The sequence below is a fragment of the Cheilinus undulatus genome, linkage group 15 (assembly GCF_018320785.1).
Source record: "Cheilinus undulatus linkage group 15, ASM1832078v1, whole genome shotgun sequence".
Taxonomy (NCBI): domain Eukaryota; kingdom Metazoa; phylum Chordata; class Actinopteri; order Labriformes; family Labridae; genus Cheilinus; species Cheilinus undulatus.
In genome coordinates, this window is record NC_054879.1 from 26,506,216 (window position 1) to 26,524,727 (window position 18,512).

An 18,512-nucleotide genomic window follows, 5' to 3' on the forward strand; every position below is an offset into this window, starting at 1 on the left:
TTCAACCCAGAGCTTAGTTTTGACACCCAAATAACCAAGGTCACTCAATCCTGCTTTCTCCAGATCAGAAACGTTGCAAAAATACTTTTTTTTTCTCTCCTATCCAGACCTTGAAAAAGTTATCCATGCTTTCATTTCTTATCTCCCTTATCTCGTATCTCCCAAAAATCTATTTCCCATCTCCAACTTGTCCAAAATTCAGCAGCCAGACTTTTAACAAACTCCAAGAGACAAGACCATATCACCCCCATTCTCGCTTCTCTGGCTACTGGTCAAGTACACGGCTGATTTTAAACTTTTACTTATTACTTTAAAAGCATTGCACGGGCTTGCCCAACATACAACACAGATTTACTAACACCCTGCAAGCCTAGCCGCTGTCTTCATTTTTCTATTTTTTCTGTAAGAGCTCCACTACTGACTCCCTACCTGAGGAACTGAGGTTGGCTAATTCCTTGCCCTCTTTTAAATCACTCCTTAAAACCTACTTTCACAGAAAGGCTTTTCTATAGTAAATCTGTTTTAATAGTTTTACCCCACCTCTGTGTATTATGCTAATAGTTTTATTGTTTTATTATCTGTTCAGACCCTGTCACCAATTTATAGTTGCCTGTTTACTTTCATTTTGTTTATATAACCTGACAGTTTTAATCTCACACTGTTAAAACTATGCTCTTGCGCTCAATGTTTTTTATATTCTTTATTTATTCTATCTTATTATGTTGTTTGTTTTAATTGGTGTGCATTTTATTTCATGATGTAAAGCACTTTTGTAATAGTGTTTTGGAAGGTGCTATGTATATAAAATTATTATTATTATTATTACTTAAATCAGAATCAGCTTAATAATCAGTTTTGTTTGTGCATGATTTAATGCTTGTTAACCTTTCTTTCTATCTACAAGCATACAAATTCAACAATGTACTATTAAACTAAAATATACAGGACTTAATGACAGGATAGTACAGTCATTGCAAAAGAAAGAGTGGGCTTAGTGCTGTAAGTCCATCTGTACCAGCTGTCCTTTGTTCTACATATTTCTGACCCATTTTCAACCTTTTCCAACCAATTCTCCACCTAACACTTAGGATGTAACGGTATCAGAATCTCACCGTATGGTATTTACCTCGGTGACAAGTCCACGGTACAGTATTTATCCAACAATAATTGCACTTTAAATATAACAATATGTGCAAAAAATGTGTCGTTGGTGTCCATAGTCTTAAAAATTATTGAATATTTTGAAATCTGTGATGTTTGTGTGATGGTTTGTGCGGAGACGGAAGCAGTTTTAAACAGTTTATTGTGCAGGTAAGTGCAGAGGGGAGGGGGATTCCAAGAGTCCAGGAGGGAGTGAGAGAGTGCTGGAGCTGGCTGTGGTGATCTGAGCAGGAGGCACTGGAAAAAAGGAGGAGAGGCACGTTAGCGACAAGTACAGGAGGAATACGAACACTGGAGATAACAAGAATCATCAAAAACACAAGAAAACTTCTCTGGAGGATCTTGAGAAGGAGCCTGGAGCAGATGTTTACCGTGTGGTAAGGTAGACAAGACTCAGGCGCTGAAGAGAGCTGCAGCCGGTCTTAAATAGCAGGAGTCTATTAGGTGATTCGCTGCAGGTGTGACTCTCCACAGCACCAGGGGGGCAGGGTGAAAGCCTCAGGAGAAACAGAGAGGATAGTTAGCAGCCAGCAGCCAGCTCCGGAAACCGGAAGTTCCACAAAATAAAATACTCAATACAAAATAAACACCACAAAATCTTTATTGACAAATAGAGGATAAAGGAAATACAATGGATTATGGGATATGGGAGAACTGAAAGGTTTTTTTTATAAAATTAAAAACTGCACCAGTTGGACCTTGTTAATAAAAAAGGCATACCTATTGCATGAAATCAAGTTTTTCTAACATTTTCAATGCTGCTGCCTATTTAATACTTTTGCTCCTGCGTGTTTGATACCTTCTAAAACCTTTGTTGCTCACAAGTAAATGGCCATAGATCTTTGGCGATGTATTCCATACTCCTTGTGATCTGTTGAGCTCTAGCGCTTTCATGGAGAAGTGGGACTGCAAAAGCTTTGTTAAGGGTCCTGGCCTGGGCAGATATTGCTAACCTTTGGATTATTAGAGTGCCATCATTTTTATAAAATTTAATCTTGCTAAATCCTTGTATTTGCAGGAAGCCTTTACAGCAAAGCCACATTTGTATCAGTATTTACAGTGAATCTGTGTAAGTGCTCCTGGTTATATTCTCTACCCTGAATCTGCCAAAGAAACCCTTCCTGTATTTGAAGTTCAGCACCTTTACATGAATAAAAACATTGATTGTGTGTGGGAAAAATGCTCGTGACCTTCAAAGCAGTGCCTTGCCTGAATGCATCTGGTGCAGACTGAGGCTGCTGCTGCTGATGTGCTAATGTGCTGCTGTCACTTCACAGCCGGTGTAGACAAGGTGTGTGATGGTAAACATGATAAACAATACCTGCTAAACTTAGAAAGCATGAAAGCATCATTACTGTTAGTGAGCTGAATGTAGCACTGAGCTCTCAGTCTCTTGATTCTAGCTAATTCTGCCTTTGACATGAATGATGCTCACTGAGGTTGATGTTTTCAAGGGTTGATGGTGAAGGGTACTGGGGAGGTTAGGGGATTTGGATTGTGTGAGAGGTTTTCTGTCATCTCTAGAATGTCATCCTATGTATTACTGTCTACCCCAGGAAGACTAGTTACTGTCCTGGTAGACAATAATGGGGATGCTACAAAACAAACAAAGCTATGCCAGCATGGCTGTGAGACATCTTCAGTCTTGCTAAATGTCAGCCAAGACAGCAAGACTATATTTGTGATATTATTACTTGTTTAAGTATTGATGCTTAAAATTGAGCCACACAACAATGAACAAAATACAGGATAGTATGAATGTAGTTACCACATTAGCAATAAATATATGACCAAAAATCAAGTTTATAGCCCAAAGATAAAGGTTTTAGGAACTTATCCACCTTGAAATAGTAATGTCAGAGTTTTTATTTGGAATGCATTTTAGTTTCTCCCTCTTATTTAGGATAGGACCTGATAAGTATAAAACCCAAGCCTTGTCTTTGAACAGGAAGTGTTTTTTTTTTTGTTTTGTTTTTTACAAAAAAGAAAGATGTCTGCATATTAGGACAACGGGCTTATATAACCGTACAGTGCACAACATTTAAAAAAACATTTTGTACATATATTTGAGTGTGTTTAGGCCAGTTGATTGGGGAGCATTCAGTTAGTAAGGCCAGGTATGGACTAAATTTCCAGTAAAAGTAATAAAGGTCTTAGGAAAATTCCATTTGAAATGAGCAGAGATTACCAAATAATAATATGTGTCCTCAAAACTTCTCCGGATGTTTCAGTAGACTTTTCTAGCCTAAAGATACACAGAACATTATCACCAAAAAGTTTAAGTTGTTTTTTTTTTTAATTTCAGGAAAATTTCCCCATATTTCAAAGCAAGTTACACCCAAAATGTCTAATCATATAACCCAAAAATTACAAATTCCCCCAGACATCCAAACAAATTCCCTAAAAATAAAATTCAAAGGAAATTTCCCACTCAAAGTTCCAATCAAATTCCCAAAAATAAAGTCCCCAAATTTCCATGAAACTACCAAAAAAATCCTAAAAGTTCAAAGTACATGCCAACCCTATCCCTATCCCTTCCTAAACTAAGCTGATACGCCAGATGGACTGTTTCATATATCTACTGCATGCATATATTTCATTTTCATCTAGGAAAGCTTCCATAGAAAGCGTTTCTGTAGGGCAGGACTTTTCAAAAAATTCTCAGAAGGTGATTGGAGGAACATTCTGTCTGTTCAGACCAACAACACCAAATAAGGTTGTGCTAATACGCTTCTCCTGAGCAGACAGGCCAAAGCTGCTGTGGTTGTGAATGGTGGAGCTCTCCCATAAATAAATTTATGCCAAGGCTGGTCAGGAGACATGCAAAAACAACTTCGCTGCCAAGACAAACTTTTAGCGTGACTCTTAGTTCTTTTTTCCAAAGAAAATGTGTTTCAGTTCAGATTAAACTGCAGCTTTACTGCAGCTACATCCATGCTAATAGCAACTACAACAACAGCCATTGGATACACCAGCAGACCCCCCTCCCCACCCCCATAATGATCACAAACACATGCCAAAGCAGACTGGGAGAAGAGAAAAAAACATCTTTTCTGTCATGAAAGACTTTTAGTGTTGTTTCTATTCTTTATTTCAGAACAGAAATGTGGTACAGTACTGAAAAAACTGATACTTTATTGTGGCAGCCATTGCAATTGGCAACTAAAACTAAACCCTGCCCATAGCTACCGCTTTGTTCTCCCCAAATGATGCTGATTGGTCCAAACAGCATTCAGTTCAGTTCAGCATAAATGGTGTGGATTAAAGCTTTTCAAGACAGATTTGCTGGATGATAGACATGGAGTCTGGCAAATTAATCTGCTTTGCAAGGTAAGGTATAAACATTTCATCAAAATAAATGGAGGTCAATGGGGAATACAGGGATTTCAACACTAAATCAATCAGAAAAACTGTATAATAAAATGGTTTTTGAAAGCCTAAATCCAGGGGCCAGCAAGTTAAACCTAAAAATTCACTTTTCTGAATGAGAACTGGCATCATAACATTGTAAGTATTAGGTGTTCATGAGTGTTCGTTCACATTCTCTTTGTCAATCTGGACAAATTTCCCCATCTTGTGATGGGAGAAGTCATAAACTGTCATCATATACCTAATGTGAGTGTTTCAACTGTCTTAAATGAGTTAGATCTACAGCTCCTGCTGTCACAGAGCTGTCACCTGGGCCAGATTAACCAATGGGCATTAAGGACATCCTCATCAGCTGTAACGTTCTGAACATGGATAAAACATGAGTGAAAAGAGCTGACAGTGTGGACTCATTTTACCCCTGGTTATATTAAAAATTATAATGCCAGCGTCATATTTACAGATGTTATGTACACATCATTTGTTTTTAAGTCATATGTTGATGAATTGTTTACCTGATCATTGTTTGCGAGTGTCAAAAAAATGGCAGTGCTATCCCGTCAGCTCTCATAGACAGTTTTCACTTAGTTTGCTCCTTTCTGCATGTCTTCGTCCGTAAATTAAACGCTTTATGAGAAAAGAGGCCAGTTTTTATGGAAAGAGTCAATTATCCTCAGTGTGTTTAAAACCCTATGTTTTTGACACTGTTTTGCTATTATTATGTGTAAATCGGGTGTGGTGGTTTGTATCTATAGGTCAGAGGCAGAGCCATGGGGTGGTTTGCAGGGCTTATGCCTTTAATGTTTTCTCAGAAGTCCAGAATCTTTAAGTTTGGTAAAACGTATGATATTGTTGAGTGTAATGATCGATAAATGCAAAAAGAAATTTCCTGGATGAAGATAAACAAATAGACCCTGCTGATCACAACATGAAAATTGTATTCCTTGGGCCAACTGAAAAAAAAATCTGATTTTTTTCCTTTTTTTTAATCTCTAAAAGCTTGAACACATGCTGCAGAAAAATAAAAACTCTAATATTAATGTTTAGGAATTTTCATAGCTATGTATCTTTTCACAGATTCTCTTTTTTATTTTAATCTTTAATCTTTTCTTGTTTGGATTCTTTTTCTTTTTTTTTCCTATGGCAAAGTTTTGCACAAAATTCTGACCCTACCCATGTTATGTAGCTTTAGAGATAAACATCAGATATTTCTGATTGCTTTAGGAAGCATGAATAAAAAAAAATTGTATCTTTATATTGTTGTAAAGGGCAACAGGTTTGTTAGCATTTTTGATTAACTATTTTTAAAATTTTCTTTAAAATAATGCATATAAGAGCTGGTTATGAAAAAATAAATGACATAAAATTCAGGGATGCATGCTTTACATGGATAGTGGGTCCCTGGACCATCCTAAGTGTAGGCTAAGCCCACTATATTTGACACATCTGGCTCCACCCCTATAGGTGTTGTTCAGTGTGAATCCTTTATGACAGAGGATCTACAAGTGTAGATTTCATATTTTCTGTGATCATATGATCTGTAGCTCATCAGTGTACATCCTCTAGAAGCTTCAGGTGTTTCCAACAAATACCGGCCTGATATTCAAAACCTTGATGGCATGGGTGTGTACTGTGGCAGAGGTGGTTGGGGTTTCAGGGCCCCTGCATTCTTAATCCAGCCCTGGCTATCACTGGCTTAAAGTCACTGGGAACACAATGTTGGTCACAAATTCAACCACTTTACTCCTCTCTAGTTTCAGCCAAAAGCCACAGGGCTCTTCTTTCACACTCCTTTAATATTTGAGGACAACAAAACATCATAAATTATGTATTTTTAATTGTGAAAAGCCAATAAAATTGTGTAAAATCACATTGCTGCTGTTTTCTGAGCTACCACCATTCAGCTTCTGACTTGTTTTCGGCCAAACGGCGCTGGGGTTGAAGCAGCATAGGACTGCTCTTATCAACTGTGTTTCCACTTCAAAAATAAAGTCCTTAAGACGATGTCAATCAAATATATTGTAGAAAGAAGGACCTACTATATACCTGTTGTTGTCAATAACAGCTCCAACTGTCTGTCAGTTGGTATTCACACAAAATTAAAAATAGTCCAGAAATGCTAAATACATCTTCACAAAGAGGTTCAGGGTCAAGATGAACACACACCCGTGCTCTGCTTTCTCATATCGCTCTCCCTGCTTGTACATCTGAGTGCATACCATTGATATTCGGGCAGTCGTTGTCATCCACCACCCTCCAGGCCACCGCAGGCGTCATAGATTTCCAGTCGTGTGACATTAACCTCAGACCGCTGCTGCCGTATTACCAGCACCACCTCTCTGTTCTCTCATTCAGGCTTAACTAAGCCTCAAGTGGAGGAAGAGGTGAGAGGAGAAGCCGAGAAAGAAAGACGGGCGAGAGAGGTGGAGGGGATGCATGTGGAGCTGATGTGGCAGACTGTAAAATAAGAAGAGTGAGGGGTAAATAACAGCAGCAGAAGGGAGAGGGGCTGCACACAACAGCGGATGTATGAACAGGATGGATGAGGGAGGAGGAGCTTTAATGTGCTTTACTTTATCACATGAATGGAATCAATCAGGAGGACAAATGTGCGCATGAGGTGATGACTAGTTAATTCTCGGAGATTGCGATCATGTGCGGCTCCCAAAAGAAGGAATGTGAGTGAGATAAAAATCCTCTCTCTATCCACCATCTACTGTGTCTGTGGTCAGAGCAATAAGCTGTCATCAGAGGAAAGCCAGAGCTAGAGCTCCTCCATGTGGCAGGTTTGGGCACTGCAGGGCTCTGTGCAGGCAGGAACATGCTGAAGGACTTCTATTGTGAAGCTCAGGCCTGTTATAAAACAAATGAAGGAAATCTAGGGGGTGCAGTTTGAAGGTTTGCAATACACAATGATGCTTTATTACTCTGCAGTTCTATCAAGAAAGCACAGCTAAAATAATGATCTTTTTAATGTATACCAAGTAATAGCTAGAGATATATCCTGCACAACACCAAACCAAAAAGTTCATGATACAAGTGGGGGAGCAGTTTTTATTTCATGTTTTTTTTTATCAATGCAATCTCTAACTTTAAATATCAATGCATGAAAAAGTGCCAAAAACTCACATTGGGCACGTTTTGAACCAGTTTGACTGGAGCAAATGAGACATCACTGTCTAAACTGTACAAACGTATTGGGAATGTTTCAACACTACAATGCACTTGTGCATTGCAAACACTGTATCAGGTAGTTTAATATACTGCATGTGACAACCACAGAAAACAGATATTCTTTTTATATTTTAATGCTTTTTGAGTTTTGTAGCCACTTGTCTGAATTTCCTAACAGGACAGAATCAAATGCAGTCTTCAAATGGAACTTATACAGGTTGTGAAGGGTCCCAATTATCCAAACCACTTGCTACTTTTATGGCAAGGGTGCCAAGCTTACACATCTGTCCCAAAAGACAGAGGGTTTGCACTGATATCACTTTCAGCACACAACACGACTGTTGAGCCTTTACCAACATTAAAAATTCTGCTGTATGATGTTGTAAGTATGGCTGCTCTAGGCTTCCATACCCCCAACAACTTGTAGAAACAAAAGACAAGACAACAAATGTGACGGTCTAAATTGAAACTTGCTCCTTTCAGCCTTGTATGTGGCCAAACAATGTGGCCTCAATAAAGGGCTCTGCAGTTACTAAGATCATTGATAAAGGTATTGCTCATGAGCCCAAACCCCATATGGTCCCTCCTCATGCTCACAATAAACAAAAAAGTGAAAGTTTAATATCATGCATGTATACAATGATGTACAAGAAACTCAAAGCAAAAGCTGGTTTGACATGCCAGCATGCAGATGTTGTAAAGCCATGAGGGCCACTCTCCTGATGCCACTCTTCTGTTTTCCAAAAGATTACTATGATAAATATAGATCAAAAGTTTGAGTATAATTATGCTCCCCAGCAGGCAGTTTGAGGAGGTTTAAAGGGAGATGAAAGACTGCTTGTTAGCTAAATCACCAAAAGTGCCCTTCCTTCCCTCGTTAACCATAAGCACTTGCCACTAGAAAAACATCTCATTGAAGCCCAGCCAGCAACTTTGAAAGGCAATGTTAACTTATTTTTATGGTTATGAAAGAGTTTGCATTAAAAAGTTTTGATTGTCTTTGTGTTTGAATTTTACCTGCACTTACCCTTGAAGAACTCAAGCTGAAATTAACAAGAACTTAAAACTGTTACTCTAAATTGTCTACATCTGTACTTTAGGTGTACTAGAAAGTGAAAGAGGAGACCATATTAGACTTATATGGCCAAATGTTTGTATCCTTTATGCAGTACGTTAATGCCTGTCTGACTAGGCGATACCTGAACATAACCACTGACAGTATGGGGCTTTTGCATGAAGCAGACCACAAAGGTAAGATTAAGTTATTTGCTGAAAAATAAAACCAACTATTAGCTAGTTGAAAATCCTGTTTGTTTACTTCATGTAAAAAAAAAAAAAAAAAAAAAAAAAAAAAAATATGGGTCCGTTCTAGTCAAATCAAGTCTCTGCAGCTCTCATCCTTGTGGCACAACACGTTTCTGCTGGGCTCCAGTGCAAATATATTTTATGGGCCTTCCTCCTTGCCCTAACAGATATGCACATTTGTTTGCACAAACACTTAAAGACACAGAAAAATTTTAAACAATTCCATAGAAATGTCATCCAAACCAGCCTCTGATCAGCACCACCATCATCAACTGGCACATTTATCCATGTTTATCTAACGGCCTTCCTCAAACCACCTCAGCCTAGTTTTAATTTACAACCAAACATCACTTCAACAGGCTGTGTACACATGACATCATGTTGCAGTGAAGAACTTTAGATGGGAGGAAGGAAGTGATCTCTGCATGGAGAAGCACTATCACAATGACAACATTTTGTGCTGTTAATGGCTCTGCCAACTGCAGGTAGAGGTTAAAAAAAATCCCAGAGAAATAGCAGCAGACATGAATGGAACCATCTGTCTTTTACCATTGAAGAAAAGAAACAGACACAGCTTGTCTATGGTCCACTTCTATGGTTTAGTACAGTAAGCTGCTGCAGTTGAAAAGTTTGTATTTAGATCCCGGAATTGAGCTGATGGTCCGCCACAAGGCTCCTGCCTCTCAGCACCCCCTCAATGCTCTTAGCTGGATGTCCCATGGGGTCTGAAGTGTTTACTTTGAAAAACATGAGCGTTCAAAGCAGTCCTGGTCACCTGAATATCCAGTAGCTGTCAGAAATAATGGACTAAGAGTTCGGACTAAGAAATTTTTTTTAAATTGGGTCCCAGAGTTAACAAATCTGTAAACGCTTACCATTTCACGTGGACAGCCAACCGCATCTTTCTTGAAACGATTACGTCATACGTAGCATAGCCCACTTATACTCCCTTTACATACGAAAATGTATACGTCCTTTTCAAACGATGTTACCGTCACTGCTCACATACTTCCATGCGTCCTTTACGTTGGCATGGATGTTAACCAATACATCCACCGGGGGGGGCAGCCCAGAGTCAAAAGTTTATGACAACAACAAACTCAAAAACAAACATGATGACTGTGAAGGAGGTATTGATAATGTAACTCTTTCATAAAAGACAAAAACAGAGGCAGTGTTTCTAACCAACTCGCACAATTTTTCCTCAAAAAGTTCCGCCGTTGTTATTTCTTCTTCGTGTTTAACTAGAGCTACATATCAGGTAGTGACAGCAACACTGCCCCCATGGTTTCCGGTGGTACTGCTCCGTTTGGTCCGTATCCCTTAGCTTTATGGAAACATACAGAACTACGGACGAAATGAACACGAGGCAGAGACAGAAGGCTCTGTCCGTATCCAGGTCCGTATTTAACGTTGAGCATAACTGGGCCTCAAAGCAGCGTGTGCGTGTCAAGCCAATACAACTATGGTGGATTTCAGAGTTGTGTTCGTGCTGCAGAAGCTACTGAGCTTATTATGGCTTTTACACCAAAATCAGCTGCTCCTTTACCACCACTGAAAACAGCATACACCAGATGTTCTTAAATCCATAGCGGAAAACAACCAGAAGGACAACAAGGAGAAATTTTTGGGCAGTTTTCTGTGGTCTTCTTCTCTCTTGTGGTGCATTTCCATGGCAGCGTTACAGCACCACGTACAGGCTTGGCATATATACTACAGCGTTTTCAGTCGTTCTCAGTGGTTCCGTGCTTATGCAGACATTTCCTGGAATGATCCAGTGTTTACAGAAAACTTTTTCAAAATGAAACGGAAATCTATCATTTTCGTCTTCATGTGGACAAGGCCTGAGTTGCCAGACAACTAAAAAAAAAAAGTCAATTATGTCTATTTATCATTAGTCTGTTGCTTACCCAACAAGGTTTATCTGCCTAATAGTATGTAACCGTTTCCATCAAAACCATGTTTATGAAAAAATGAGAAAGAAAAGCTGTTAAAGGGGCGCTCTTGTCTTTCTTCATCTGTCGGAGATCTGCAGGACTTAGTGACCTGTGATATCAAAAGCCTCTAAACCAGGCAAATTGGTTAACATCTGGAATAAAAACTTTTTTGGTGACGTAGGAATTTTGTGTTGATTACTGCAGCATGCAGGTCCACACTGATCTATAACAAACTAATATGCCTCCACTCCCATTGATTCCCAGCCGGTGGTCTTTGCTTCCTGACCCCTATCTGACTGTGCATTGTTGGGATCACATGACTGCAAACAGCCTATAGCCAGCTTACACTGTGTACTCATGATAATTTTACAAATAGCCAAAGCATGGATGCTTTAAATATACCTGCTCCAATGACAACATCTGATGCATGTGCACGCAGGCTCCATTCATCATTAGTGGTACAGCGGTCTAATTGCATCACGGACAGGTAGCACATTTTCTAGTCTATGACAGGTCAGATTTCATCCCACTCTATAGCAAAGGGAATCTGTAGGGGCCCACTTTCCATCTACCAGAGCCCACTCATGTCACTGCTGCATTGTCTGCAATAAATGTAGTTGTCTCTGAATGATCCTCAATTCTAGTTTTCAAGTCCTCTGACCTACAAAAGGGTGTATTAGTTTAAGGTGACCCTATAGCTCAGACCAAGATGATGAAGCAAAGACTTCAAAAAGATGCTTCAAGACTCTGCAGTGCTTTATAAATGTACAGTGATAGATGACAACCTCAGAGACTGCAGAGAAGTTTTCAATTTTGCTCTCATTCTGGTTCCAGTCAACAGCAGATGGAGACTCAGCGCTACATAGTAAACACATAAACTAAGCAGATAAATGAAAGCTGGACAACGAGTAAATATTGTGACAAAGTCCCTGAGTTCCTTCAGTAAACACATCAAGGTAACTTTTGCACACGCTCAAAGGAAAACACACAGCGGAGAAAGAAAGCTGACTCATGTCTGTGTTCAGCTCTGAATACAGCTGACTCACTCACCGTGTCACCCTGCAAGGCTGCTCCAGCACAGTCTGGATGGTGGGCTGGAGGGGGCAGAGTATCAAAGCCAATCTGCTGTTTCTGAAGTAATAGTGCAATTAAACACCCAGTGACAGCCTTGTATGACTCAGATAAGACGCTGTGTGCAACTGCAACATTAAAAGTTTGCTACAAGTTGTCAAGGGTATGGAAGCCTGGAGCGACCATGCTTGAAACTGGTTTTTAAATGCCAGTGTTTCAAGATCACACCTTAATCATTAGGATGCAGCCTTATCCTTTACACTACACTTCATAAAACTGTTTGTTTTTAATAAGAGCAATTTATCTCATTATCTGTGGGGAAAACAGCACTTAATCATTAAAAAAGTAGGTTAAAGGGAAATAATAGCACATATTTCATTTATACAGATGACAAACTCAGCTTTCTTGAGTTCTACCAAGACAGAGGAGCTAAATTTGCTAAAAATTAATTTCCTAACGTTTAAAACACAGAGTAAAAAAAAATTCCACTGCCAGGGATCTCTCAGTCAAAACAATAAATCAAGCATATAGTGTAAGCTGAGGCAGGCCTCAGAATCACACACTGCCATATAATTTAGATCAGCTGATCTCACTCAAGCCTTCATCCACAGATGGCTTTTGTCTAATCACACTATTGCTGCCATATTTAAACTGCTCTAGACTGGCTACTCTATGTTGCTCCCTGTACAAGCTGCTTTTGCAACCCTCCTCCACCCCAGCTCCTCCTTTATTCTACTTTTGACTTAATCAATGTAATTCTGTTGTCACTGATGCCTGCTCTGCTCTGGGGGTTTTTTTGTTTTGTTTTTTTTTTTTTTGTTTTTTGCTGTTTTTTTCCCTGCCTCAAGCTGTCTTTGTAGGCACAGAAAAGGCAGGAACAGCTTGATGCTCTATGTAGGCTTGTGGACAGACAGGGGGATTCCAGAACAGCCACCACCAAATATAAGTAACAATAATAAATGCAAATTAATAATTGCTAATAAAGAGAACATTTTCTAACTGCAAATCATGCATGTTTCTGGACAAAGTGGTCCTGACTTAACTGAAGATCATGACAAGGGTAGTAGGGCATAAGCCATAGGCCATAGAGAGAGATGTGAGAAGAATAATGCAGCTATTTTACATCCCTACCCACAGTGCACAGCACAGTAATGGCTTACACGTGGATCGATTATTTTCATTTCTTTCAAAATGGGGAAATATAGTGTGCTTTCTTGCACAAAAGACAAAATTTTATCTAATAATGCTAGCATGTCTGAATACTCAGCGGTTCAGTTTACACGTGGGTATTTTGTATCATCTGCCAGATGGGAAGGGCTCATCCTCAGAGAGCAGGATGTGAGACCAGTTAGACAATACTTTCTATGCTTGCTTGAGAACAGACTGCTCATATAGTGACTGCAGTAGCGGCTGGTGCATAATGGTCACAAGTATCACAGATGGCCCCTCTTAGTTTCTAAACTTCATGCTAACATCATGACATTTTTATATATAATACTTAACAAGAACAGTGTGTGAACTCATAAAAGGCTGAATGATACTGGAAATATAACTTAAATTACAATCATGTTCTTTCTGTTATATAGAGTATACAGTATTGTGCAGAACTTTAAGGCTCAAAAATTGAGGCTGAAGGAAAGCAAGAGGCAAATGTAATATTCTGACTAGAATGTCATATTTGTTATCATTAGGATTTGAGCCAGGAACTTGTAAGCTTTCTTATTGCTTCTTCAATATGCTTAGTTGTGACTGGTCGTTATGACAAAACACTACCAAGTCTGAGAACCCATATGCGTCCATCTGAGTCACCTGCAGCTTCCAGTATTAAATCCTGGTGTTGAAGCTCATCATAGCCCAGTATCCTTTGTTGTACACATTGAGCAACAGAGACAACAACAGTGAGTGAGCCTGCCTAGGAGCACCAAGGAGTGGGAAGGAGGACTGACACAACCCCAGTTGTGCTCTGGATGTCTTTGCATATTAACAGGGGCATGGGAAAATAATCTGGTGAAAAAAAAATAAAGACCACACCTTTAGAGTGGAGTAAGGGTTGGATGTGGCAAATAATCCATAGCCAAGGGTCGAGGTCATTAACTACATTTACAAAAGGGCCAGCTTTTTTCTCGATGGATGCTTTTGCAGCTTAACTTTCAGATATACTAAAATAAAGAGACATTTTGTTCTAGTTGACATATTTAATTTTTTTTTTTTTTATTCTTTCAAACGTACAGAATTTTTACCCAGTCCGTATACCACAGCCAGCCACAAGGGGGCGATGATGTACAGTTGCTGGTTATTTGTGGTGCTCTTATGTTCCCATCACTGATTTCAATGCTAATACTGTGTCCTGACTGGTGAAAAACCCATGCAAGAAACAGTTCTTAGTTTTGATCCTCAGGCAGGACAACACTTGTCAAAAGAACACCACAGATTTAACTAGAAAAGCACTCGAAGAGCGCAGACCTCCGCCATTAGCCCTGTCTCCCAGTAGTAAAGAATCCTTAAAAAGATTCCTGGATTAGACGGTGATCTGGATCACTCCCAAAATCAGTTCTTCCTTATGCCATTTCTGACATTTCCTGAAAATGTCATCAAAATCTGTCCAGAACTTTTTGATTTATGTTGCTAACAAACTAACTAACAAACAAACTAACAAACCCTGCCGATCTCATAACCTCCTTGGCGGAGGTAATAAAGAATGAACTGATGATTATGTGTATCTTATTTGTCAATAATGGCTGACTTTTTTATCTGAACTGTTTTTCTTTTTTTTATAAAGATACCTGATAGACAACATATTTTTTCCTCTGAATATTTCTGAATTTGAAACTGTTCTGGGGGCTGGATGGGAAGATGGGGAGAGCCTGACCTGGCCCTAAGGCTCCAGTTGATGATCACTGGCCCAGGGTATCGTTTGGGCAGGTAGTAAGGGTTGCCACAAGCACCTCATTGTGCTGTGGATGCCCAGAGGGCTCAAAAACCACTGGTAGTCTCCAGGCATAGATACCAAAATGAAAAGGCCATCAAGCCTGAACTTGGCTGCCAAGTGACATACGGGGTTGACATGTGTCAAGCTTGACTTTGGCTGTCCACCTTCTCCAGCCCCAGGTTGTTGGACATCGGGCCCTACATGCCTAAAACTTCTGTATGTACATGAATGTATTTGGCTAAAACTGAAAGAAATTAGATCCAAATCAACAAACTGGAAACGAACATCATGCTGTTGCGTTAGCTCTGCAGCTTGTGGTTTGCAGAAATAGATACAACATAAAAAACAGTCTTCATCGAGCAAGCATACTTAATTAAGGGGGGAAAAAAAATGGCAGTCATTTGATGCTGCTTTTGAGCCAAGGTCGTTGATCCAGCCACACATGAAAAAGTTGTGCAAATGGACTTGAGGAACACCCCCTTTAATATATTTTCTTTTGATATTAATTACCATATTATGCAGTCCAGTTACATCGGGATATATTCATGCTCAAGGACACTTGTAGGGTTTTAGCTGGGTTATTTGTGGTTAAAGCTAGTAAAATTTGTACAGGTACTTTTGGGGAAACCGTGCAGTCTTTCTGACACACAGCTGCACACACATTGAAGATGCCAGCTCGTGTGATGCCTCACTAAGCTGATGTGCTTGTGTTCTCATGTTTTCAGAGGTAAAAGTTCATTAAATTAAGCCCATACATGCCTAGAAGTCCCTGTTTTTGTTAAGGTGTGCAACAACATCTTATCTGCACTCTCAGAGCTCCAATCTCCTGTATTGTAGACAAGCAAAAGTCTTTGGAGGGGCAGAGTCTCAGATCTGTATGCCTGAGCTGAAAACGTCACCAGGATGTTACTGAGGAGATTTTAACTCTACAGTTTTACAGTACATGAAGCTCTCTAACTGTACCATATCATATACAGTAAACTGAGTTCTCTTGTTCTCCCTAAGGGAGGTGATGGCGCAGCACTCTTGTGCCCCCTACCGACTGATAGACTGAAGGGAGAGGTTTTCAGTCCTTTCAGTAACCTTCATGGCAGTCTGTACCAGACTAAATCATGGTTTTGATAATCAGTAGAGTGGATTTTTATGCAGGATATCCCTCCAGGCTGTTTAACAATCATATAATTTCTGCCACAGTTTTTGGAGTATTAAACCCATGGTAGAATAGTTTCACAGACTTCTCTCTGTCCTTCACTGTTTGTCCATCAGTGATCTTTCATTTCTACAGCCTATCAGAGGCTCCGGAGGTCTCTGGTTCACTACAACAATGATGATGATGCAGGTTCTGGCAGGCAGAAACGACAGCTGTGAAAATCCCCACCGGGCTGCTGCTTGTGCGAGTGCGTCAGGGTTGATTTAATTCTGTGTTTCAGCTTTAAGCAATTACAGGGTGAGAGGAAGCTCTGATTGTGATGAACATCCTGTTGCTCTCTCTGTCAATCTGCCACCACGTGTTCCTCTGCAGCACCATGCATACGTTGATTTGTCACACAGGTATTTTATTAGACAGCTTCTCCCACATCTTCAGTCACTCACACCGTCAATATTTGAAGCCGGCAGTGTTAAATTTCTCAGCTAAGGCCTTGTCCGCAGAGACGAAAACAATATATTTCTGTTTCGTTTTGAAAAAGTATTCTGTAAATACGGGACTGTTTCAGGAAATATCCGTGTAACCACGGAAACGACTGAAAACGCTGTAGTATATCTATGCCAAGCCTGTACGTGGCGCTGTGTTACTTCCATGAAAATGCACCAAAAGAGAGAAGAAGATCACAGAAAACTGCCCCAAATTTTGACCTAGTTTCCCTCCCAGTTGTTCTCCGCGGTGGATTTAAGAACATCTGGTGTATGCTGTCCGCGGTGGTGGTAAAGGAGCATCAGATTTTGGTGTAAAAGCCTTAATAAGCTCAGTAGCTTCTGCAGCACAAACACAACCCCGTAATCCGCCATTGTTGTTTTGGTTCGACAGCACATGCAGGTAAGTGGTCTATGCTATGTATGACATAATTGTTTCAAGAAAGATGAGGTTGGCTGCCCATACGGACACAAAACAGTAAGCATTTACAGATTTGTTCACCCTGGGACCCGGTTTCAAGAAGTAGCGTTTATAGCCTCTCAAAATGGCGTTTCCAAGTGGATGAAACGCCGGTACAACAAAAAACTTTTGCGTATGCTCCTGAATTCATCTCTGTGTGGACGGGGCCTTTGTCACGTCCTACTGTATTAGGATGAGAGTGATGTACACATCATTTATTCTCTGGTTTTGTTGTTGCTGCCATGTTGTGCTTCTCAGCTTAGTCAGCATAATCAGAAAGAAGCTGAACAAAGCAGTTAGAATCTCCAGGGTTCAGACAGTAATTATGTTAGAAGAAAGCATCACAGCTTGTTGTGGACGTCAGCGTGACTCTGAGTATTTATAAAGGAAGGGTAGAGGAAATCTCACACATTTTTACTAAATAGTGGATTATTTCCATGTAGACAAAGTCATTGTGAACCGGATCATGAAGGTCGGCTTTTTTGGCTCTCAAATATCTCTTGATTTAGTACTTTTTGGCCTTCATCAACCAAACTTAGCCATGATTAACATGATTAATATGTATACATATGCTCTCGATTTATTCATTGCATTTATACAAAACCTTGTGACTCTCAAATATCATTATTTTACATGATGTTTGGTGAAGCATCAGTGTTAACCATTAAACACTAGTCATCATGTGTACAGAAGTGTTTATTTACTGTATGCCAAATGCTGACAGTATTGTCTCACTTCAAACAGTACACAGAGTGCAGCTGGTCTACTGTGATATCTGTATCAAATAAAATATCATAAAAAATAGATATGAATCAGTCTATTCATGTTCACAGGAGCCTGTCTTTCTCTTTTATTTGATCCGTACAGTCCTCCGTGTCTGTAAAGGCTTTTTGATCCTGCTGTTTATGATGACTCTGTCTTGCCAATTTTGTTGCCATGATGTTAAAATAAATCCAAACACAGAACCTTGTGTGACCATCACATCTTGTCTGATTCATTTTTTGATGTGCCAGAAGTCCTCTATTGGTGATTGGTCTGGACTGCAGGCAGGCCAGTTCAGCACCCGGACTCTTCTGGGAAGCCATCCTGTTGTGATGGATGTAGTTTAGCATTGTCTTGCTGAAATAAGAAAGGTCTTCCCTGAAAGAGGCATAGTCTGGATGGGAGCATATGTTGCTCAGCATTGATAGTCCCTTTCAGATGTGTAAGCTGCCCACGCCATAGGCACTAATGCAACCACATCCCAGAGATGCTGGCTTTGGAACTGTGCCAGGATAACAAGTTGGATGGTCCCTCTCCTCTCTAGTACACAGGACATGGCGCCCATGGTTTCCAAAAGAATTTCAAATTTTATTTCACCTGACTCCACAACAGTTTTTCCATTTTGCCTCAGCCCATTTCAAACAAGCTCTGACCCAGACAAGACAATGGCTTTTCTGGATCATGTTCACATATGGCTTCTTCTTTTCATGATGCA

The 18,512-nt window shown here is 39.9% G+C and overlaps 1 long non-coding RNA gene across 1 annotated transcript; it reads right to left on the minus strand.

The window, feature by feature from the left end:
• Positions 1 to 1,353: 1,353 nt before the first annotated feature.
• On the minus strand, positions 1,354 to 9,942 carry LOC121522785. Its single transcript, XR_005993000.1, has 4 exons — positions 9,882 to 9,942; positions 6,747 to 6,984; positions 1,533 to 1,658; positions 1,354 to 1,398 (listed from the first exon to the last, which is right to left on the minus strand). It is a non-coding gene; the product is annotated as an uncharacterized LOC121522785 (long non-coding RNA).
• Positions 9,943 to 18,512: the final 8,570 nt, after the last annotated feature.